At 36.1% G+C, this 25,838-nt stretch overlaps 1 protein-coding gene and 1 pseudogene across 1 annotated transcript in view; one reads left to right on the top strand and one right to left on the bottom strand.

The window, feature by feature from the left end:
- The window catches only part of GPC5 (glypican 5), a 66,866-nt gene that overhangs the window by 26,360 nt on the left and 14,668 nt on the right, over positions 1-25,838 (top strand). The window lies entirely within an intron of this gene.
- Positions 5,656-7,085, bottom strand: LOC114038411 (annotated as a pseudogene).

Genomic DNA, 25,838 nt, shown 5'->3' with positions numbered 1-25,838 from the left:
TTGGATGTATTATCTCCCTAGTCCTGGACTCAAAGGGACTCTCTTACTCTATATTCTAAGATCACACTAGCTTTCTTGGCTTTCATAATTATATTACTGTCTCAAAATGACCTTAATGTTTGCTAATACCTCCATATCTTTTTCAGTTGAACTAAAGTTTAGCCCTGCTTCCCTTATTTTTTACTTAAAAATTTGATGTTTTGAAACCAAGAATAAGACATTTATTATTAACAAATTCTGTCTTCTTAGATGTGTCTCAATGTTCTAGCCTGTTAAGACCTTTTTGTATCCTGAGGCTCTCAACCAGTATATTAACTATTCTTTCCAGATCTATGTTATTTGCATATTTGACAAGTATGCTTTCTGTACCTTTATTGAAATCATTGATAATGTGTTAGCATAGAACCAAGCACAGATCACAGTGAAATTCATTTGGACACCTCCTTCCAAGTTGACATTGAACCATCAATGCACACTATTTGAGTCTTACCATTCCTCCAATTCCCAATTCACCTTTACTGCTAGCTAGCCCTCATGTCTTTATCTTCTCTAGAAAAGTAATATGGTAGACTCTGTTAAGTACTTTGCTAAAAATCTTCACATATTATATAAAAATGTTATCCTGATATCTCATTTTCATAACTTCATCATTAAAAGGAAATTATTTTTGTTGGGTATGACATGTATTTGTTGAAACAAAGATAGCTATGAGTCTAGCACTTATTTTTCTACATCTTCACTAAGTATTCTTTTTATAATAATCTTTAGAATATCCTTAGAAATTGAAATAAAGTTCACTAGCATATGAGTCTTTAAGCTATATTCTCTTCCTTTTTGGAAAAAATTCCTGTAACACATTGTCTTTTTCATTCCCATGGTAGCTCTTGTATTCTTTCTAATCTTTCAAAAATCACTCCTTGAATCATTTCTACTATATTTTTCAGGATTCTTCAAATAAAAATGTATTTAGAAGCAATTATTATGTGCCAGGCATTGTGCTAAGTCCTGGAGATAGAAATATTTCTTAAAAAGAGGTAGTTCTTGCTTTCAAGGAGTTTACATTCTTAAAAAAAAAGGAAAACAATATGTAAAAGAGAGTCATATTCTGAAGAGGAGGACAGGGGCTGGGAAGATTCATGCTTAATAGCAGGTAGATTGGAAGATTGCCTGGATAGATGATTAGATGGGAAATGAAGTTGATGTATGGTCTGAAGTCTAGGGCTACCCAGAAGATATAGTGGGGAAGTGGGGGATACATAAGGGAAGTAGATTGTGCATATTCAATCACCAATCAACTGAAATAGGTTCACAGGCAGGAGCTCTGAACATGAGCAGATGAAGATGCTCTTCTGGGATGGAGCATGGGTCAGGAATACCTACATATGGAAATCCAGGTCTCAGATCTGTTTTGAAGAGTGCCACTTCAAGTGGGGAGGAGCAGGTCAGCAGTGGCAGGCAAATGCTGAGATGACCTGGGTGGATGGTTGGATAAGATATGAAAACGAATCTTCAAAAGAGAACATTTTTTATTTGGGCTCGATGAATCTGTATGCATCAAGTGAAGTGTTCTTACAAGCTCCTATTTATCTTCATTTTCAGTTTTCAGATGAGATAGGTCAGCATGGTATTATTTTCCCTGTTTTTTCACATAGGGAAACTGAAGTCCAGAAAAGTGAAATGACTTGTCCAAGGTGGCAGAACTTGGATTAAAACTTGAGTCCTAACTCCAGGTTTATAATGATGGATTTGTTCTTCTTCAGCACTTCATGAGTTGTGATGAAAAAGGACTTGAAACCCTAAGGTACTGTATAAATATGAGTTTTCATCATTGTTCACAGTATTATTGAGAAACTGCATAGGGTATAAAAGAGAGCGTATAGGTGAGGAAATGGAGAGGGCACCAACCCAACCACATATCTGGGAGAGAAATCTCTTCCATATCAAAAAAAGGAACCTCAATGCTCAACTAGTTCAACCAATATCTGATCAAGAATCATTTCTTTTACAACCCTAAGAAATGTTCTTCCATTCTTTTCCTGACATTTGTTTCAGGGGACTCTAATACATTTAAAGCAGCAAGACATGCTGGGGCAAAGACACAGGTATCATATGCAATCCTTGTGGAAATGGGACTTGTCAAGTGCATTTCCAGGTGCTTCAAAAACAGTCTCCCTTCTTCCTTGTCCCCGCCACCCCATTCCCCCTTCAGCAGTCAGTTACTGAAAATGTGGAAGAGAAATCCCTTGTTACCAAAGTTCTTGGCATTGTCATAAGGTTCAACATCAGAAACAGATGTCGTTTTATTAGTGAGAGTGACACTAAAAATTATATGCTATCATCTGTTTTGCCACTGCTTCCTAAGGACCACTGGAACTTTGTATCCAACAAATAGCTGAAACCACCTCTTTTTTGCATTATTACCCTTCCTCCAATGTGCATTCCTTGAGAGCAGGGTTATCTTGCTTTTCTATTTGTATTCCTAGTACTTAACACAATGTTTTGCACATCTTAAGTGATGAGTGCATTCTTTTTCATTCACTCCTGAGCAGCCCTTTTCATTCCATTGTTGTTCTATAACATCATCTGTGAATTTCCCTCATGATGGGGTGCTTAGTACCTAGTGGACCACTTTGTTACATTATTGGACTGTTTCAAGCATTAGAAATTTTATTATTTTGATCTAAAGGTTGCCAATAAGTTCAAATACCCCCCTAGAGCATTCAGAAAGTGATTATAAAAGTGAATTATTAGGATGAGACACAACTAGGTGACATTGAACTCATCCTAGCAAAAATACAGGGATAGAAATAATTTCCATAAATATACTGAATGTAGCGTAAACTTTTTGTGTCTAATGTTCTGTTTGATTCAATCTGGATTCTCCATCTGGGGTGGAGATAGGTTGGGAGGTAGGACAGTATTGCCTGCCCTCAAACACAATATACACAGCAAATTTTTCTAGCAAGAATTTCCCTATATCCTTTCAACAAGAGTCAGCCCTAAATTCTTATTAATGTCTTCTCTTCACATTCTTTTCACTTATTCCTACACTATGCAACAATAGTCCTGGGTTAAAGATGGAGTTAGGGGGAATGTACATATAAAACCCCCCCACTCTACTTTACCTCCATAACCAAGTATAAAGAGTCTTGCCATTTCCTCAAGGAAAGAGGGTAGCTGGTTTGATGCTAAGAGGGTGGACTAGGTCTGACCTGCTAGAGAAATTATAAAATAGCTGAACAGGATTGAGACCTTTCAATAAGTTTTATAACTTGGTTGAGTAGGATTAGAATACTTATGGCTGGAAGGAACATCAAAAAACAGAATTTAACTCCCTCCTTTTATGGATGGGGAAACTGATGTCCAGAGATTTGAAATGAGTAGCCTGATGTGCCTAAAATTTTTGTTAGTTGATTGCACAAAGCATAGTTTATAAATATAAATGATTTGCACTTACGAGTTTGTTTGGTATGCTTAAACATTAGTCCCTGAGAACCCTGAAATAAAAAAAAATGCATACAAATTTGTGAGAACTGAGCTTTGGAACTTAGCTATGGTCCCCCCCCCCCATTTATCATCTATTATGACATTTAGAGCAATATTCTATTTTTAGAATTGAATGTTCCTTCCTCCCCTACAGTTTCTCTCTCTCTGATCAGATGGCTCCATCATTGTAGGAGGGTGCCTAGGACAGCTATATTTCATTACTCTCCAGGCTGCATTATAGATTTCTTCTATCATGCTTCTATCCAAGGAATCTTTATCTTTCCAGCCTTTTGCTTTTCAGCTGCCTTTTTTCTGTCATCCCTCATGTAAGCTCTTTGAGGATGGGGACTATCTTTCTTTCTATTTGTATTTGTCCCAATGGCACATAGCACTTAATAAATGCTTGACTTGTTGATGACTTAGAAACATCTCACATGCACAAATTCCTGTCTTCTAGGAGGTCCCTCCCAGAAATGTACTTTCCAAGGAGCTCCTTCTTTTATTGTAAAATTTCTGGATCCTTGAAAATAATGTCTTCCCACCTCAATAAACCAAATTGGGGATGATAAGAAAAAATAGCTGGATGCATAATAGAAGTCAGCTTTTTTTCACATCAACCACTCTCTTGACTAGTCAAAAAACACCATTCATAACTTCTGACCTCAGTGCATACAGGGTTAGAACTGCATCCTCAGGTACTTGTTTGTATGTGTATTAACATGTATGTGTTATTGTATGTCTCTGTGTGCTTGCCTGTGGGTGTTTGTGTACAATAAAGGGAAAAAAATCAGGCACTTTTAAAATGATAGGACATGTGTCAGGTTTTATAAAAGTCAGGGTTTGAGAAGATCTTGAAAGATCATGGTAAGAAGAAATGACCAGAAAAGGTTTAAGAGGTGCAAAAAAATAGCTAGAAGATAAAAATAGTGAAATAATAGCAAAAATGATGAGTCTCTTTAGTTTTCTGATTCGTATTATTTCTTCTTTGTCCTTAGGACCTTGACAAATAGGGCATGAACCTAGACAGTAGAGAGAGTGCTAAATGCTGCTAATCTGCAGAAAGACCTGGTTTTGAAAACTACTTCTGACCTTAACTAGCTGTGTGAAGATGGGCAAGTCCCTTGTACTCTTATAGCCTCAGTTTCCCTACCTGTAAGCTAGGAATATTAAATGTAATAACTACCTTGGAGGATTGTTGTGAGGACAAAATGAGGTCACGCATGTAAAATGCATTGCAAGGGTTGAAATGTCATATATATTTATGATTTTGTTATTACTAACCTGTTTATATACTAACCTTTTTGACTAGTCAAGACAGTGGTTGATGTGAAACAAAGCTGACTGCTATTATACATCCAGTTATTTTTTCTTAGCATCCCCAATTTGTTTTATTGAGGTGGGAAGACATTATTTTCAAGGATCCAGAAATTTTACAAGAAAAGAAGGAACTCCTTGGGAAGTACATTTCTGGGAGGGACCTCCTGGAAGTCAGGAATTTGTGCTGTTTTTTAGAGAATGCTATTCTTTACCTTTAGTTCTCAGAATCTAAGTCTGTATGAATTGAAGGGACATCTATGTTGCCTTCCAGGTGGCATAGTGGATAGGCTGCTAGACCTGTAATAAAGAAGACTTGAATTCAAATCTAGCCTTAGACACTATCTGTATGACCCCAGGCAGGTCACTTATCCTCTGCCAGCCTCAGTTTTTCCTTATTTGTAAAATGGGGGCAATAATAGCACATATTTCTCAGGATTGTGGTGAATATAAAATGAGATGATATTTTATTTTATTTTTTAAAGTGTTATTCTAGGGTTTTTTGTTTTGTTTTGTATAATTTTACAACCTTTGAAAATTACAGAAGTTGTAATGCTCTAATAATATTAACAGCCATTCAGAAAAACTTTCCCTCCTTCCCAACAACAATCCAGGGGAAATTTAAAAAGTCCCATAAAGACGTCAATTCAATATGGCCGCCACCTGACACAAACAAAAGCGGAAAGATGGGCAGAAAACTGAAAGTGACTAAAACGGGAAAGCTTTGAGGGACTGGGCATTGTTCTTGGTCTGTGCTCTCCAGTGGCAGTGACCATGCCAAGTAATGATGCCTCTGGAAGCCTTGTTTTCTCAATACTCTCTCCCCTCTCACCCCATATCCTTCTGTGGCCTGACTTAGGGGTCATGAAAATCATTTAGCTGAGTCCTCCTCCTCTGCTCTGCTATGTGCGTCTGATTCTCCAAGTCCCCTCTGTCATAGCTCCACCTTCCGTGAAAGGTTCTCAATTTCTGCCTCCAGCTGGGCTTGCTGACACTCAAACAGCTTCTTCCTAGGTACAGACTCCATGTAGTATACATATGCATACATGTACTGCAGGGTGTAATGGCACGTGGCTAGGAGCTTAGCAGTATTCATCAGGTACTGCCAGTTGTTCGAAGTCCCCACTTTACCCTGTATATTCTCATGAATACGTCTGTGCCGCTAGCTGTAAGTTCTTAAGCTCTTACTGTGATTTTCCCACCTCTCAAAGTGCGAGTACTTCTTAAGAGCCTCCCTTACCTGGACCTGCCGACTCTGGTTTACTATATCACTCGTAGTACTCACTGCCGTGGGTCTTCCAGTCTCCTAGACACATCCAGCAGAAATCATGTTTATACTTAGAACGTTGCATGTGATTGTAGCTTCCACTCTTCTCAATACAGATACTGCACTTGAGACAATCTTTAGTGTGAACACTAATGTAGTTTGCTCTTTCAGAGTCATCTGCACACTTTGTGAGCCATTTCCAGATTGTGGAGCAGTCTGTAGGGGCGTGAAACGTCTGACAACACTTGAAATAGAACACCTCATTGCATCAATTGCACTGCGCTCTTTGAATTCTAGGCTCCTGTACCTGAATAACCATTAGGGGCAGTCTGCACTGGGACACAGCTGGAGCTGATAATGGCTCTCCGTGTAGTCTCTGAAGAGGTAGCATCTGCATTTGTGTTTCAACGCTTCACTAGGCAGCAGAGGAAACATAAAATCCTCTGGAGTTCTGAGAAGGCAGTCCTAAGCCATATAGGAGACCCCAACTCCTATGCCATCTTTTACCAGTACTGTTCAATGCTGCTCCCAACAGCTTCGGCAAAACTGGTGTTGACAAGCCAAGGAGAGAAAATTTTCCTTTCGAACAAATTGCATGCACCCTGCACAGTGATGGTAGGAGTGTACCATTACATGTTTCGATGGTCTGGGCTGAACTCAGGCCTCAGCTAACAGCTGAGAAGAATTGGGCTTGTGTCTTTCCAGTATCTCTGAGACTTGCCAGTGGAAATTAACTAATATGAGTTTAGCTATCGAATGAGACACTTAACATAGAGGCCAAATTGGCCATGTGCTCATTCAGGGTGCTCTCCGACTCCTTGTAAGTCAGGCAGGTAAACTGGTATTCCTCTGGATCAAAGGCATCTGCTCCCTATTGTTTGCCATCATTTGCTACCCCCTCATAATATTCCTCTATATCCCCAGAGTCCTCATCCTCTTCCTCATCTTCCTTCTCACAATTTGGGTCATAGTCCTCTTCATTGTTGTCAGATCCCTGGCTATGCATGTCCACAAACATTTTAGTGTCATGCCAAGTTGCAGATCATTAAAGCAGTTGCTGTTTTCCCCACTCCCCCCAACTTTATCTGTCTCAAACACATTAGGTACTTCTGTCTTCAGTTTTTTGAAGATCTGTCAAGTAGATATCACCCAAACACTCTATACCATATGATTTCCATCTGGTTGCCGGGGTTCCTGCAGCCAATGTGTCCCAGGCCAGACCAGGCCTGGCCCAGGGACTGGGAGGAAGGGACTAGTGGTGCAGGGACAGTACCAAAGTGGCTCCCTTGGGCTCCTTCCTCTGGCTATGAGATAATATTTTAAAAGTGCTTTACAAACCTTAAAGCTCTGTATATTAACAATTATCTATCAGAAGGGCTGCAAGTATTCAGTGTAGAGGGAAAAAGAAGGAAGTGAAAGAAAAGTGGAGGGAGAAGTGCTACTTCTATGGCAGGTTTTCATAGTGCTATAGCTCTTGAAAGTAGTTAATGGCCTTATCCTTTCTAAGATGGGCTGCTATAGCCAGGATTATGAGAAACGAGCAGTAGAAACTGGGTTGTAGTATAATGTTTAGGAAACCAGTCAAGATGTCTGCATCTTGTAGAGAGTTGCCTGTGAGGATAGAATGACAGAGAAATCAAGTAGTTTTCATAAAAAAAATCTTCCTAACAATTGTTGTTCAGTCATGTCTGACTCAATGTGACCTCATTTGGGGTTTTCTTGGCAAAGATACTGGAGTGGTTTGCCATTTCCTTGTCTAGTTCATTTTACAGATGAGAAAACTGAGGCAAACAGGGTTAAGTGACTTGCCCACTGTCACACAGCTAATAAATATCTGAGGCCAGCTTTGAACTTGGGAAGATGAGGCTTCCTGACTTCAGGCTTATTACCCTATCCACTGTGTCACCTATCTGCCCTAACAATCAGAACATCACAAAAGTGGAGTGGACTTAATTTGGAAGTATGAATGAATAAATAAATACGAATAGCACTTATTGAGTCCTTACTATGTACAAAGCACTGTATTAACTGCTGGGAATAATAAAAATAAATGTAACATGGTCCTTATTTTTAATGAGCTCACATTCTAATAGGGGAGACAACACATGGGAAATGTCTTTAGTTGCATGTTAGATAGAAAGGTCTCATGATCCTTTGGGTGCAGTGGCAGAGCAGATATTAATGCCTCTTTTTCAATGTCATTTCTACTCCCCTCATTAGATGTCTTTAAACAAATAAATGTGCCAGGCGTTTTGGAGAATTTGGGGAATTCTCAGTGAGGTATAGGTTGGATTAGGTGGCCTCTAATATCCCCTCCACTCTGAGATTCTTCAGTTCTGAGATTTGGCTACCTTTGAGTAGCAGGGACTCAGAAGCCTGGGCTCTTAGGCTTGTTTCTCATGTTTCATTGGTCTATCCATTGCACTTCTTTGTTAATGGTGTTAGAGAAGTCGTGGTAACTGCATTCCTGAAGTGTCCTTTGTGAGGGTTTCTATGTCTCTAATATCTGACGCCTGGAAGCAATTAATGCATGAAAATACATCTATTAAGTATATTCTTTGGGCCAAGAACTGCGCTAAGTATTAGGGATATAAATACATAAATGAAGCCAGTTCTTGCCCTCAAGAAGCTTACATTTTAATGAAGGGTATGCAAGGAGGTATATTTGTATTTAGAAGTTACTGGGATTGTAGGTGGAGCCCTAGAGGAATAGATTAACACATCTTGGGAATACAAGAAAGGTCTATAATGTAAAGATGTCAGCAGGATCTGCGGAAACTGACTCCCTATTATCATGCTCTCTGAACTATTCCTCTGCCGTAAGGGTTCTTATTCCAGGAGTATTGAGACCTAGGTCACAAGACCAAATAGAAATCTCCAACTGCAAATGCCTGCACTATGTGCTTTGAGGAATGTAGATGTCAAAACTTACTTCACTCTGAAACATTCTTCCAGTTGGTAATCGTGGCAAATAAGCCTATAGAAAGCTAATATTATAGTGCACTTCATAGTGAGGATGGAAGAAATCTAAGAATGATAATGCACAAAAGAGCATCCTGGGTCCCAAACAACTGGTATCAGACCAGGAAGGACGGACATACCTAGAGTTCAAAGAAAGGTCCTTTTATAGGTGTATATTCCAAGCATAAATATACAGGGGCTGGGTTTGCTGTACCTCTTGGGAGGAAGCAGTCCCCTTGGCTTTTGATCTGGTGGGAAGGCGAAGGACTGAAAGGAATGTGTGTCAACACACCTGACCCATTTTTTTATTTAGAAGTCTTTACTTCCAGGAATTTATCAGCACTCAGCTATATAATCTTCCTTTATTCATATTTCCCTCTGTCTCTTTTCCCTCCTGTGCATTAAATATAATACCCTACTCCTAGAAAGACTGACAAAATAGTAGAAACAAGTTATAAGCCACTCTCTAAGGATTTCCTTGGAGAGTGAAAAAACATTGGGAATTATTTACCTCCTCTTGATGCCTGCAGGGAAAGCACTTCATTTGATTAGTCTCCACAGGCTAATTTTCATCTATGGGGAATGGCCTCCAAAGCCAGGCCACTCCCACAAATGCTACACCATGGAAGTTCAGTAAACAAACCCTACTTCATTACCATATCAAATGTGACCAAAGCTGGTCGACACTAGCTTGTTCTTTTTTCGTGACACAGTCATTAAAAAAGCAAAACCTGAAAAATCCTCCCCTCCCTCTAGGGCAGGAAAGACTAATGTAACTGAACCTATTTTCTTAGACTGATAATATGTCCAGGAAAAGGCACTACTGCTCACCATTTCCCCTTGCATTGCTTCGTACCCCACATCTAGAATGGGGGGTTAGAGGGGCTAGAGAATAAGGAAGTAAAAAGGTGAGAGGAAAGAAAGATAAAGAGAAGAAAGAGGGAGAAGAGGAAAAGAACAGTGATTAGGGCACTGAACTCTTCTGGGGTGCTTAGTCTTTATTACATGAAAATATTGAGTTTATGACTAAACATGATGCTTTTTACAGGTTTTTTTTTCCCTTTAAAACAAAATAAAAATGGAGGAAATGTAATAGGAAGGGGAAAAAAAACTATGCTGAAGGGAAATATGAACAGAAGGTGAATTCTGCTTGCTTCACCTTTTTTTCCTAAGGCCTTCCTAGCCTCTATGCAGGAACTGGTTATATCTTTGGGTAGCAGGTGAAAATGATTCAAGATTTCTAAATTTATTCTGCAGGGTACTACTGTAAATTCTATAACATAAAATATAACAAGGATGCATGGTATAGTGGGAAAAAATGTTTGACTTGGAATCAGGAAGACCTGGATTCACATGTTACTTCTTTTCTGTTACTAGCAGTGTAACTATGGACAAGTTGTTCAATCTCTTGAGTTTTGGTTTACTCATTTTTCAAATGGGGAAAAGAGGTAAGTAGGTAATATAGCTGGACCTAGAATCAGGGACACCCAAATCCAATGCCTAAGATACTTATTAGCTTTGTGACCCTAGGCAAGTCATTTAACCTTGGTTCCCTAATGTGTAAAATGGGGATAATAACAATATCTACCTTTTAGGGATTTTGTGAGGATCAAAAGAAATATGTAAAATGCTTTGCAAAGTTTTAAAACACTATATAAACATTAATTATTAGTATTATTAACTCACAGTTTAGTTCCCTCCTGGATATAAGAAAGAACAGAAATATGAAAGAACAGCCAGAGAAGCGGTATTTCCATCAGCCAAAAAAAAAAAATCCTAATAATTGTGAACTGAGGGAATGAGAGTTGATTTCAAGCATTTTAAAATTTTCAGTGAATTTTAAATTACTCATATCTCATAACCTGCATGATGCAACACGAAGACAACTGTGATAATCTATGATTATTTTAATGACTGCACTAAATATATCCATTTGATGCTATTATTCAGACAGCACCCTAGTATTATTAACACTGCATCTGCATTTATACTAAATACAGCCAGGGATCTCATTTGTCAAATGAATATGGTAGCAATAAGCTAACGGGGGGGATCATAGACCTTAACTATTAGAAATTAATGAAATAAATACAATCTTAATCAACTGGGGCTAAGAGAAAAGGTCATCCTCTTGTATACTCCGGTATTTGCCACTAGCCCAAATGTGTTTTTTAATTCTTGATTAGATACAAGTTGAACCTTTATCTCTACTATTGGCTTGGTCCTAGAACTAGCACAGGGGTGTGAGTCATGACTAGGGCATTAAGTTTAATCTAGGGACCTTCAGAGTCTGTGTCTCTGTGAGGTATGATTGATCCAAGATAGTACTGTGGGCTTCATTCAGTCTTTTTTTTTTTTTTTTTTTTTTTTTTTTTGTGAGGCAATCAGGGTTAAGTGACTTGCCCAGTGTTGCACAGCTGGTAGGTGTCAAGTGTCTGAGGTTGGATTTAAACTCAAGTCCTCCTGACTCCAAGGCCAGAGCTCTATCCACTGTGCCACCTAGCTGCCCCCCTTCATTCAGTCTTTCAAGGAAGCAGTCCTGACTAATTTTTTTTTTTGTCTGGGTTCTCCTCTAAATAGTCAAACTTATTAGAAAGCCCAAGGCCAATAAGACTAAAACTGTGTCTGAGCTCTAAGGATACTCAGATCAAACTAGATTAAAGCTGTGGTCCATCCTCATCTGGACCTGTACTTCTGGGGAAATACCAGTTGACTTGGAGTGGTCTGGTCCTGAAAATAAAAGGATTCACAGGTCAAGTGGGCTTGACTGGCTTTCATGTTGGGATATGAAGCAAAATTAGAGTTTTGATAAGTTACACCTATATTACTATACAACCAAAGGTTACTAGTAATCATGAGAAACGTTCGATTTCCAAAGGCAAGAAAGGGAGCCAGGCTTTGTTGCAAGCAATGATGACATTGCTTGGCTACTTACTTCTCTGGCTTTGTCTTTGCCATGACTCAATCCTTCCATTTATAAATCATGAATTACAATGTTCAAAAGTGGCACAGAGAATTTTTCAGTTAATAGTATATTCATATAGCAAGATGAAATATACTTCCATAATTGCTTATTGCCATATTAAAATGATAATTAGAATAGGCTGATGTCCTTGATTACTTTTTAATGGACATGTGGAAGCATTATAAAAATTTTATGGGTCGAAAGTATTTAGTAAAAATTGGAATACTGGTAGCATATTGGACACAAATTGATCAACTCAATATTATTATAGAACTGAGATAAATAAGGTGAAAAGCCTGGTAAGCCCTGTTCTCTAAGAATAGTTCATTATTTCAAACTGGTGATGCTTGTATTCCATATATGTAAAGATCATACATGTAATTTTCTTTTGTGATTATTTTCTATTCTCTTCTGTATATTTTCTAAAAGATGCCAAAAAAATGAAGAAAATGTGATAGCAAAGTGTGTTCTGAAAACATTGTGTTCTTTTTCTACTTTGACTTTTCCCTTTATTAATTTTAATTAATTAATTCCCTTTATGAAGGGTGGTGTGTGTGTGTGTGTGTGTGTGTGTGTGTGTGCGTGTGTATTTGTTGGGTAGTACAGTCAGGTATGTAGGATGCCATACATCTCCTATTTGAAGAACCACATAAGACATGAACCCAAGAATTTGTGCCTTGTACAATTAGTATCAGAGGGTCTCAAATACACAAGATTTAGAGCTTTATGGGTCATCTGGTCTTACCCCTTTGTGTTTCAGATGAGGAAACTGAGATTCAAAGAAGTTCTAACTTTTCTGAGGTCAAGCTAATAGAAAGTGACAAAGCTGAGATTCTAACCCACAGTCCTCTGACTCTAAAGCTAGTAAATCTGTCTACACTGACATAAATTGTCCCTTTTCTTCTAATTATTTCTAAATCATATCAAGCTTGCAGAAACTTTGCAGGCATTTATTATGATTTTATACAGATTTGTAGCCTTATGCAGATCAGACTAAGACTGAGGCAAAATTACCTTAATTATATGAGTTATATTTATTTCACATAAGCAAATATATTCACTAAAATTAATTATATTTATGGGCAAGGCAGTTTCCATATGTATATGGTCTATAAATAGTTACATGACTAACATTACATTTATCTGTATTTACTGCCCTGGTTTCAAATACAACCAATTCTAAATTCTTTCTTCATTGCTGCCTTCCCCCTCCTCCATTTGCCTCATTGTATAGCTTTCTCTTCATCCTATTTGCAAAATAAAACTAAATAGCCCATTACCACTAGAGGAATGTGCTGTATTTGTTTCTATTGCTGTTTAATGACCTAGTGAACCTTTAGCTACTACAATTGATTTTCTTAAATAATGATTGCTATAGCTTTTACAAGAAGGTTTGTGTTAAGGATCAGTGGTTTAAAAATTTGTTTTTTTTTCTACAATTTACAGAGTAAGTAGGAATAGAGCATCCTATTTCCAAATGAAAGGAAAAAAATAACAGTTACCGTTCCCCTCTGGAATATGTGATCTGTCATCCTTCTATCCTTTCTCTAGAGGGAGGCAGCCAAGCCATGTCATACAGTAATATAATAATTAGTTGAAGAAACTGGTGCATATTGGGCTAGAGAAATAAAATCTTGGTGGTAGGGGTCAGTGGGTAAGAGAGTAGGAAGAAGGGAGTCCTGGAGCTAGCTCCAATTGAATTGTGAGAGCCAACTGTTAAATTTTCAGTGTGAGCAATTATATCTTAGAAATCACCAAATGCTACAAATCAAAGTTTGATTTATTACCTTGTTGATTGTCTAGAAGACTTTGCAAGGTGATGGAGAAAATGTAAATAATGTTGATTAAAGTTAGAAGTGTTTCAAGTGCACTTTTTTTCCCAAGGAACTAGTAGGTGCACCACAAAGAGGAACATATGATCAGTGTCTTCAAGTATTTGAAGCACTCTCATCTAGATGAAGGGTTAATCTTTTTTTACATTCTGCTAGAGGGAAGAACTAGGAGCAGTGGGTAGAAGCCATAGGAGAAGCAAATTGAGGCTTCATGTAAAGAAAAACTTCCTAGCAATTGGAGCTGTCCAAAAGTGCAATGATCTGATGTATTAAGTTTCCCCATCCTTGAATGTAGGGGCTAAATAACTATTCATTTGTAATATTCTAGAGAGGTTTTCTGTTTGATTATAGGTAGATGGTATTAAATGACTTCTAAAAACTCCTCTTTTTCTCAGATTCTACAAAATTCTTCCACTAGTAGCAAATAAACAGCAAAAATACTATAATAAACAGAAAGAAGAAAGCAAGATTTGCAATTTAGTTAAGATTTAAATTTTTTAATATCATATGACTGCAATTTCTTCAACAACAACAATAACAACACAATAGTAGCATGGCCTGAGTTAATGCCAGTGAATCACATTATTGTTAGGAGTTTAGGAAAGCATCACAGTTAGAAATAGTACTTGAATAAGTCACAGATTTGAAGTGATTTGGTATATGTTTTATTCTGCTTTGCTCTTGGATGTATGGTTTTGATGATGTAAAGCCTACAATCTTTCCTTTCTCCTTTGGAAAAAAAGTAAATTTTCTTATATAAATGTGTTCCACTTGAATATTTCTAAAACTTCCTGTTACTCCTGCCACCACAACCACTGTGAGGTAATTTAAAAGTAACATTAATTCATTAGATTAAATGTAAATGATCACAATACTTTTTCCGTCTTGGTATTTATGGTAGTATCTGATAATGTTATTGTCATTTAATGATCAGTTTTTTTTAAATAAATGCAAAATAAACTTCAAATAATAACAAATCTGATATTTGACTGGGAATAGTCTTCTACTGACATCTTCAAGGTATGGCTAGCTCATGACAATGCTGTCCTCAAGTTATGATGATTTAAAATAGCTTCCACTAAGAAAACATTAATTTTAGAATGCAGAAACATTTTCATTGAACACCTGATTGTGAGACCTGGAGCTCTTAGTTTCCCCATTTCAAAAGTATGACCATGGTGAGGTAAAAGTAATTTAGATTTTTATGACAAGATATGTTGCAGAAATAGACTTTTTTTAAAAAAGAAAATTATCATTAAGCAAGTTCTGTTTTTGAAGTGTTCCCTCCCCCAGGGGAACAAATGAAGTAAAATATTTTCTTTCCTTATCTCAGCTCACTTCATAGGATCATAGATTTAGAACTGGAAGAGAATTTCAAGATCAATCCAGTCATCTCATTTTCCAGTAAAACAACTGAGACCTGTGAAGTAATCTGACTTTCCCCAGGGTCACACAGGCAGTAAGTAGCAGAGCTCAGATTTACATTCAGATCCTCTGACCTCATATCCAACACTCTTTCCACCAGAGCATACTTCCTCACCTCCAGTGTCATTCAGTTAATAATCTACTTGTGATCCAAGTTTGAAGGGTTAGATTTAAAACAGATTGTTTAAGTCAGGCTTGACTGAGGCCAGTCTGGCAAACTAGATTTGAGATTGGAACAAAATGAGATGTGTACATTTCACAGTTAACAAAAAGAGATTTACTTATCCATTGAATGGAAAGAATGCTCACCAAAGGTATAGGACTTGACTAGGGTAGACATGACTGTCCTGTCTCCAGAAATGCACCTGGTTGGCAGAGCAGAGTGTGGTGACTCTCAATGCTGGGCATATGCTAAGATGAAAGAGTACTGACTCTGTGGGTTATCAGAAATCTGAGTCAACAACTCAAGCCTTCAAGTCCTGGGTCCAATTAAATCAGAGGGACAATTTCTTTGCTTTTTAGGGAAAGAACTAGCTTAGCAGACGAGCTTAGCCTTGTAGATATTGCAATATTGCACCTACCACACAGGTAGGCTCAAGGGTCATCTGTAATGTGACCATCTTGGCTGGATCTAATTCAGCTCTATATCATTGATGGTCTAAGGCAGAAGGGATAACATCTGTACTCTATGGCTAATGAATGGATAGATGTGTTCTACAACATGGATGGGTGCTGAATTTGTCTAAGATCTTTTCCTTGAGAAGATCCATGCTTCTGACTCAATACTGGAACTTCACTGATTCAAGGTTAAATTGAGACTGAGACCTTTGCTATACAAGTTTACAGGCTAGTACAGTATCTCCACCAAATTTCTTTGAGTACCTAGTCTGCTTGGAGTAAAAAAGACCTGAGTTCAAACCATACCTGTAATACTTACTAGCTATATGGCCGTGGGGTAAGTCATTTAACCTCTGTGTGCCTCCCTAAGACTTATCTTCTAGGTCATACACTATTGTCAACCTTCCTTGGTGAGACAAGTTCCCATGATGATGAAACCACAAGTCATTTCTGTATTCCAGTACTATGTATACAGCACTGAGTTAAGTATTGTAGGAATACAAAAATTAAAGTTCTCTTCCCTTAAGGATTTTCAATTCTATTATGTTCTAGTCTCTTTTCTAGAGAGATTAGATATTTGCACAAATAAATATAGATATGGCAAAATGTGTTAAGTGCCAAAAAGAGATATAAAGAGGAGTGAGAGACTATTTTCAACTGTGCGGATTGTATAGGGGACCAGGAATGGCTTCTGAGTAGGGGAATCACATGGATTAAGAATATCACTCCAGCCACGAGATACAGGGCTGAAATTAGATATGGAAAGACTGAGTAGAAAGCTATTGTAATAGGCTGGTCAAGTGGACACGAAGACATGAACTATGGTGAGCACAATGGGAATGGAAATGAAGAGTTAAAGTTAAATGCAAGACATTTCAGAGATAAAATTGTCATCACCTGTTCCATTATTTATGTGACTAAGCTTCAAACTTTATGTAGGCTTTTTCTCACTTTCACTTTCAAATATGTGGAGGAAGTAATTGCAATATTGGCTCCTTCTCCAGCATTCTACATTCCATTGTATTTTCCTTCCTTCTACTTTTTCCCCTTTACCTAGTTTTCCAGTTTTTATTCATTTATTTGAAATACAAGCTTCATTTATCCTTATAAAATCATTATATCACCTTCACCAATATCCTCAATATCTAAGGATAGATATTTTACCTTTACCTACTGTGATTTCAAATGATTGTATTTAAGACTTCATTTATTATAAAACACTCAGATTCCTTGGATTCTGAAATAAATGCTCACCGGCAAAACTCAGAGATACAAATGATGAATGTACCTGAAGATTTAGGGTGCCCCAAAGTTTATAAATCTAATTGGACAAAAGGTATTCCTTTCCCCTACACTGCCTCCATTATTACAATATACTATAGAAATAACAAATTCAATGTTTCCGAGAATTCTTATAAATATTCTCACAAAAGTTTACTAATGGGGAATGCATATTCTTTTAAAATATTGGCTTCTTGGGTTAAAGCATGCAAGCATTAAGAAGACATGTGGCCTGCCAGCTTGCTTCTCAATAGGGGGAATATTATAAGGGAATATCAAACGATGGTCAGTTAGGAGATACTTTAAATACATACACACATAAATAGAGGTAACTCCCAGATCTCTTCTATGCTCTAGTCCTGTATCTCCAGCTTGTACTTCCTGTGTCCTTCTACTTGGATATCCCACCACAAACTCCAACTCTTTTTGTCAAACCTTCTCTTCAAGGCTCAACCAACTCCCAACTTCTCTGAAGATTTTGTGACATTCTAGTGCACCAAAATTTCCTTTGAATTCTCATTTGTTGTACTTACTCATTATAAAAGTGTATAGTGTCTTGTGATGTCTCACTTAACTCTTTTGTATGACTATCCAATTTGTATGTCTTGTCTTTCTAACTTAATGGTGAGTTCCCAGAGGGCAGGAGCAATATGTTTATGCTTCTTTTTTTTTTAAGGGTTTAACTTTTATTTGTTTATTTATTTTTCTATGTAGAATTTTTTTATTAATTTATTTTGATTTATCAACAATCACTTCCATGTGTTTTTGAGTTTAACATTTTTCTCCCCCTTCCTCTCCACCACCCTTCCCAAGACAGTGCACAATCTGATATAGGCTATATATATATATATATTTCATATTAAACATATTTTCACATTAGTGATGTTGTGAGTAAGAATTAGAAGCAATAGGAGGAACCACCAGAAAGAGGAAACAAAACTCAACAGAAGAGAAAAAAATAGCAAATAGTATGCTTCAATTTGCATTCAAATTCCATAGTTCTTTCTTTGTATGTGGATAGCATTTTTGATCAAGAGGCCTTTGGAGATATCTTAGATCATTGTATTGCTGGGAAGGGTTAAGTTTATCAATAGTAGTCATTGTACAACATGGCTGTTATTGTGTACAACATTCTCTTGGTTCTGCTCACTTCACTCATGATCAATTCATGTAAGTCTTTGAAGGTTTTTCTGCCAGTTCAAGATGTCTTATAGCACTATAGGATTCCATTACATTCATATACCACAACTTTTTCAGCCATTCCCCAATTGATGAGCATCCTCTCAATTTCCAATTCTTTGCCACCACAAAAAGAGCTGCTATGAATATTTTTGTACATGTGGGTCCTTTTCCCATTTGCATGATCTCTTTGGTATATAGCCCTAGAAGTGCTATTGCTGGGTCTAAGGCATACGTTTATACTTCTTGCTATACAGAGAGTAAGCATTAACTACACAACTGATGCTTATATGAATAAAAGGTTGATTAAATGTGTTTTAATTGAGTCCATTTTGAGACCCTTGTTAAGTCACACTTATCCTTAATGTCTAATAGATCTTTTTACTGACCAAATTTCCATTAAATTAGCAACATTATTAATAATAAGGTGTGAAAGTCACAGCTTCCTTTTAGAAATGAAAGTGTGTATACACACATGTATCATTGACTTAAATTTGGTGTCTCTCTATAGAAATTCTGAAGCAAGTTAATGTATAGTCACCTAACTATAAACTTTAATACTGATTACAAAGATGATCAAGATACTGATGCTCCCTCTTGTGGTTTAAATGGAGGTAGACAAAAGCCATTTATGCAGATTCAATCCTTTCCTAGATCCTTTCCGGAAAGGGAAATTCAAAGACAATAAATTTATTACTTTAAAAAATATTTTTCACTAGATTGTCTAGAACTTGAGCTATACAATGATGCATCAAAGGAGTATCTGATGGCAGCTATCAGAGATAGGCATAGAATCATGTTCTGGGAACAGATAAATAGGAATAAAGGAGATGACAGGGAGGCAAAGAAAGGTTAATGGAATGACTGAGACAGAAATCTCATCTTCAAAGCAAAAATTTCAGAAAGAACTCTTTTTTTGTATTTTTCAAAAGAAACAAAACTTTATCTCCTAACATAGCAGGGATTCCTCAAGGAAATTTTACTCCTATGAAAAGATAAAAAAGAAACAGCTAACAAGGAATCACTGCCTTTTCTACTTTTCTCACTGAAACCAGTCACTCATCTTCCACCAAGTATTGTTCCAGGTCATACTCTTATGCATCTAGGATTGTGCATGGCAGAGAATGAGGAAGAGGGACAGCAGTGTTCTGTTGATATACACTGTCTGAAGGATTATTTTTTTTTATGTGTAAGTTTTGGATCTAGAGAATCAACCCTGCAAAGTGATTCTAATAATCTGGTGATTCCCTGTGGGAACAGGAAGGGCATGAGCCATGTGCAAGACTTAAATGCATTTATTCCATCTGAGATCAAAGTCACAATGATAGTTACATTGGTTTACACTACTAATACTTAGGTGGAACCATTATCTCACTGACATGGGTACATACAACATCCCATTTACACTGTGTCATCTTGTGGACCTATTGTCCATGTCTCCTGATAAATCTTGCAAAGGTTCTCCCTAATAGGCTATAAGCCTTTCATCAGGTGTCAACATTTTCTGGGCACAAGTGCAGCCCTCAGGCTGTCCATCCTTTGTCCCTGATTCTTTTAGTGTGCTGACCTCACTTATTTTTCTAATTATACAATTCCTGGATTTTATATTCAATGCCACCTTTTCTACACAAGTAATTATAGCTCATAGATTGCATCCTACCTAGCCTGAACATGTATTTATTTTTAAAAATCAGCATTTATCCAATTAACAATTAAACAAGTTTGTCCACTTAAAAATAGATTGTCTCTCATTTCTAACTGCCCCTTACTTTGTTGTAATGAATGTGCAAAGTCATATAAAATAAATTACTGCATTCTTTTCAAAAATATGTTTCTCATTCTGCACCCTGAGTATATCATCTTTCTTTCAAGAAGTGGATAGCATACTCAATCATTGGTTCTCTATAATCACAGGTGGTTATTACATTGATTAGAGTTTTTTAAAATACATTTTATTTATATCTTTTTTATGTCATTAAAATTTATCCCACCATTCTTCCTCCTGCTCACAGAGAGCTAACCTACATAACAATTTTTTAAAGAAAAAAGAAAAAAATTAAATCTGCAAAACAACCAGAATCCTTATAGCTTTTAAATTTATTTGTTTTTATAGTGTCATTGGTTCTGTTCTCTTCACTCTTCATCAATTCATTTGAGAATTTCCAGGTTTCTCTGAAACCATTGCCTTCATCATTTGTTATGATACAGTAGTATTCCATGACTTTCATATACTCTGACCTTTTCATCCATTCTGCAATTAATGGGAACCTCCTTAGTTTCCAGTTCTTTGCTATTACAAAAATAGCCCTTACAAATATTTTTGTATGTATGCATCCTTTCCCTCTTGCTTTGATGTCTTCAGAGTATAGGCTTGGTAGTGGTGTTGCAGGCTCGAAGGCTATGCCCAGTTTAGTAATTTTAGGGGGATAGTTCCAAATCAATTTTGAGAATAGTTGTACCAACTCACAGCTCTAGCAACAGTAAAGTTCCCACTTTTGATAGTCCCTCTAAAATTTGTTGTTTGTCAACTTTGCCAGTCTGATGGCTATGAGATTTAATTTGCATTTCTTTTATTATTAGTGATTTGAAGTATTTTTTAATTTCTATTCATAATTTGGATTTCTTCCTTAGAAAACTAACTGTTCATAACCCTTGACCACTTATCAATTAAAGAATGGATTTTATGCTTATAGATTTGAACCAGTTTCTTGTATATCATAGAAATGAGAACCTCATTATGTGAACTTGCTGTAAAGATTTTCTCCAGTTACCTGTTTCCCTTTTAATTTTAACTGCATTGCCTTTGTTTGTACAAAAGTTATCTTCTGTATTTTATATCATCATTAACTCAACCCCTATCCATAGATCTGAAAAATAATTTCTTTCTTACTCCTCTAACTTATTTTAGATATCACTCTTAATGTAGACCTTATGAATCCATTTGGAGTTTATCATAGTATGTTATATGAGATGTTAGTTTATATCTAGTTTTGGTTAAACTTTTTCTAGTTTTTGTTGAGTTATAAGATTTTACCCTAGTAACTCATCTTTGAGTTTATAAAAAACTAGGTTATAAACTAGGTTACAAAATTAAGTTTGTTTGCTTCTGTTTGTTTTGGGAACAGATGGAACTATGGACCTAATCTGTTCCATTGATTGATGTCTCTATTTCTTAACCAGAATCAAGTCATTTTGGTGATTATAATAAGCTTTGTAGTAAAATATGAGATTTAGTACTGGGAGGTCCCCATTCCCCACCCCACCCCCTTTTTCTTGAGATTTTTGACTTTTTGTTCCTGTGGATGAATTTTATTATTCTTTTTTCTAGTTTTGTAAAATAATCTTTTGGTAGTTTGATTGGTATGGCAATAAGTAACTAAATTAATTTAGGTGGTATTGTAAATTTTTATGTTGGCTTGGCTTATTCATGAACAATTAATGTTTCTCCAATTATTTAGGTCTATATTTATATACAGTACTGTAGTAGGACATCAATTTCCTGACTCAACTTCCTTTACCCTGACACAACTTTCTTCCCATACAATTTCCTTTGACCCCAACTTCCCTAGTGGCTTCTCTGGTGAAACTTTCTCCCTTGGTGAAATATGATTGGTCCTAGATTTTCTGACTCACCTTCTTGAAGCCAAAATAAGGTCCAAACTATATGGGCTCCAACCTCTTAGATTGGTGGATGCCTGAGACTACACATGCTTTACCTGATGACTGATGGACCAGATGGGTTTCCACATGGAGATGAGGGGGTGCTATATCCAGAGAAGCTAAGCACCATTCCATCCATGTTGCATATTCTAGCTCTGGTTAACACAAAGTAAACCTTCACCTTTATTGAAGTTACTCAGTTACTTGTGAGTGCTTCATTTTATCTTAACATTGAATCCAAACTTAGTGGGTGTTGACAGCCTACAATGGTATCTGATAAAGTAAAATTCAAATTAAGAAAAAAATAACCACAAAGAAACAAAAGAAAACAAATAATGCTAAAGGTTAAAAGAAATAACAACTGTGTGATAATAATTGGTTCACATGCACCAAAAACCTGACCATTTAAATCAGAACAGAAAGATTAATAATGATAATAAGAAGAAATAAAAATATAATCATAGTGAAAGATCTCAACTCTACATTATCATAAATTGACAAATCATATAAAATATTGTTAAGAAAAAAACCACAGAATCTAACAAAGAATGTTATTAGGGAATACTACACAGCTATTGTCTAACATATTCAATAATTTAAAGAAAATATATGATTACCTTCCTCTTCAAGAAAGATTACCAAAACTGATGAACAGGAAATTAATGGATTAAATAGGTCCACCTAGAAGGAAAATATGAGAAAAATATTTTTAAAAATCTCAGCAAAAAACAAAACAAAACAAACACTTCGCCTTACTCAAATGCATTCATAGCTGGTTTCGCCAGCCCCCCCAACTTTCATGGGGGGAAAACAACCCTATATTATATATGTTATTATAAGAGCTTATCTGCCTATGGGAAAAGGTAATGGAAATTCATCTAGGCCTAGTCCTTCCCACAGAATTTAGTCAGGACAGGATATAGGTCAGGCATTCCCTAATGTCAGACCCCTAATTTTCCAATGCAATAAGACTCAGGAGACCCAAAATTCAGGGTTTGTGCTACAGTGAAAGGGAGTAGAACCAGAGAATGAGAAAAGAAGCCAAGGGAGGCAAGTAACTAGGAATGCAAGAAAGAGCTAAAAACAAACAAAAAAAAGTCCAAGGGAAAAAAACCCATTAACTATAAACCTTTTTTCACAGTTAGATGAGTATCAGGTAGTCTCAGTAAGAAAAAAAAATGAGTAAAAATTCAAAATTTAGAGTTCAATAAACAAGTTTCTATTTTATCAAAAAATGAACTAAAATTCTCTAAATGAATATTCTTAAGACTACAACAGAAACAATGGAACAAATATATCTAGACTATCAAGGGAAATGATGAAAAGAAGCAGGGACAAAAGAGGAATTGCTCAAACAAGAAATAAAATGATTAAAAATATTGGGAATTACATGAGGGCAGAAATTACAACTCTCAATGCAGAATTAAGGAAGCCAAGGAACAAACTGAATCCACCGTCTCACTAGAAAACAAACAAAAACTGAAATTCCAAGGTACGGATGTTAAATTTCATAACTTCACTACAAAATATTTTGCAGAATACCAGGTGAAAATACAAATTTCAACAAACAACAATTTGAGCATCCCAGTATTATTTCATAGTGAGGTGGTAAGAAGAAACAATGGAATAGGATAATAAAAAATAAAGTAAAGGGCACTCAAGTTGCACTCCCAAATTACATATCTTCCCAAACTGCTTTTGTAAAGGTATTTTCCTCTTTAGGGAGTTGGTGATACCAAGAAATTACAGGTTGTGTTTCTAACCCTATCCTATTTAAAAATTTATTCTATTGGGGTAAAGGAAGGAACAAAGAGAGATTATCAAAGAATAAAGGCAATATAAGAAGACAAAGATTTAAAGGGATCTAAAAGAAGAGGAATTAAACAAGGACTAAATTATGCATTGCCTTATAAGTCAATTAGTATGTTTCCTGGGAAGGATAACACAGTGGGAAATTAGACAGGGTGACTGAAGGTAAAAGACATTGGGGAACTGGATATGCATTCTCACACAATCTATAGACAATAGTAGGGACTGTGAGAGAATATCATAAAAAGCAGTGTATGAGAGAAACTGAAACGAAGAAAGCAGCAGGAATTCTTAGCCAAGATATAGAAGTAAAAAGGTACTGCTAAAGAATATTCCCAATACAAGGGATGAATCTATTATAAATTACAGAGGCCTTATAATAGGTTTCATTTAAAGGGATTTAGGACATTAAAAAAGAGCCATCTGAGGCAGTTAGGTGGCACAGTGAATAGAGAGAGGAGTCTGGAGGACCTGAGTTCAAATCCAGTCTCAGATACTTGATACTTACTAGCTATGTGACCCTGGGCAAGTCACTTAACCCCAATTGCCTAGCCAAAAAAAAAAAAAAAAGAAAAGAAAAAAGAAAAAAGGAAGAGCCATTTCTTAAAGAGGTTTGAATTTCTCAGGACTGCATCCCATCCCAGGAGAAAAGGTAGAAAGGTCCTGATAGGAAGGCAGCAACCAAGGGTGATAGGAAGAGACACAGACCCAGAATAAGGATTACCAGGTATTAGGAATGGAGAGCAGCAAAGGCAGAGGGTAGAGCTGGGCTTCAGGATTTAGAACAGAGAATAACTTCCACCACACTACGCATTATTATGTTCATCCACAATGACATGAGAGATTGGGACAGCTTCTTTCATTGCTTCCATTTTCTATTGTTTTATTCATGATTTGATATTTCCAACAGTGACGTATAGCAGATGGTAGGAACAATGGGGATAAAAAATATAGAATTGGGATAGAAACAGGGAGTTCATATTTGGTATTTCAGAAACTTCATGATAGTCACAAAGGGAATAAAGAAGGAACAAGTGGTATATCACATGAATTAGGCTATACACTTAGTAATAGATGAAAAGGGAATAGAATTGAGGAAAAGAAAAATGCGAAGAAAAATTTCTTGGAAAGGGAGCTACAGACGAATATAATAAACTAAGAGACTAGAAAGGAGGGAAAATTTTGAATCACATATCTTCCTGAACAGAGAAAGAAAAAGCCAAAAGAGGGAAGAAATGGGTAAATAAGCAGAAAAAAAGAAGAAATGAACTATTTGAGTAAATTCAAGGAAATAAAAAATTTAAATAAATTCAAGGAAGTTGATAGTGGGCAAATGAATAGAAATTTTGGGAAGAGCATATTGAAATAGATGAGAATTAAAATGGTATAAGAAAATCTAATTACAATGCAAAAGTATTGACTTAAAAGAAGGAAAGGATAAAAATTAACACAAAAAAATAGATTGAAGAAAGCACAGATTGAACTACCATAGCCTCAAATGTGAATAGATTAATAATCCATTAAAATGAAATACAATGACAAAATAGTTAAGAAAAATTCCCAGTGGTTTGCTGAATACAGGAAAATACATCTTAAAAGTAAGGTACGCCCAGAAAGACTTGAAAAAAAATTAACTTTGCATCAGATGATTCCAAAAAAAATATGTTGCTAATAATTCAGACAAAGCAAAAGTAAAATTCATAATTCCAAGAGAGATAAAAAGGAAAGTACATTATGCTTAAAATTATCATAGTGAAATAATATCAATACTAAATGTACATTCAAATTATAAATACACCATTTAAAAATGTTACAGATAAAAAGAGAAATATTGAATTGAAGAAATTGTTGGAAAAATTAGATCCGAAAGACTCATGTCTTCTTAATTGGAACATTAAAGAATGTTCCTATTTCTCAGGAATATATGCTTCATAAAATAGAGCATGTGTTAGGGCACAGAGAATTTATAAATATCTGTAAAAAAGAAGTACTAAATATATATTTTATAGATCACAATATAATTAAAGTAATTAACATAGGT

Source organism: Vombatus ursinus, unplaced genomic scaffold, assembly GCF_900497805.2.
Source record: "Vombatus ursinus unplaced genomic scaffold, bare-nosed wombat genome assembly UNPS02011014.1, whole genome shotgun sequence".
NCBI classification, from domain to species: Eukaryota; Metazoa; Chordata; class Mammalia; order Diprotodontia; family Vombatidae; genus Vombatus; species Vombatus ursinus.
Note: the sequence above shows the minus strand (reverse complement) of the source record. Positions and strands in the feature narration are given on the sequence as shown.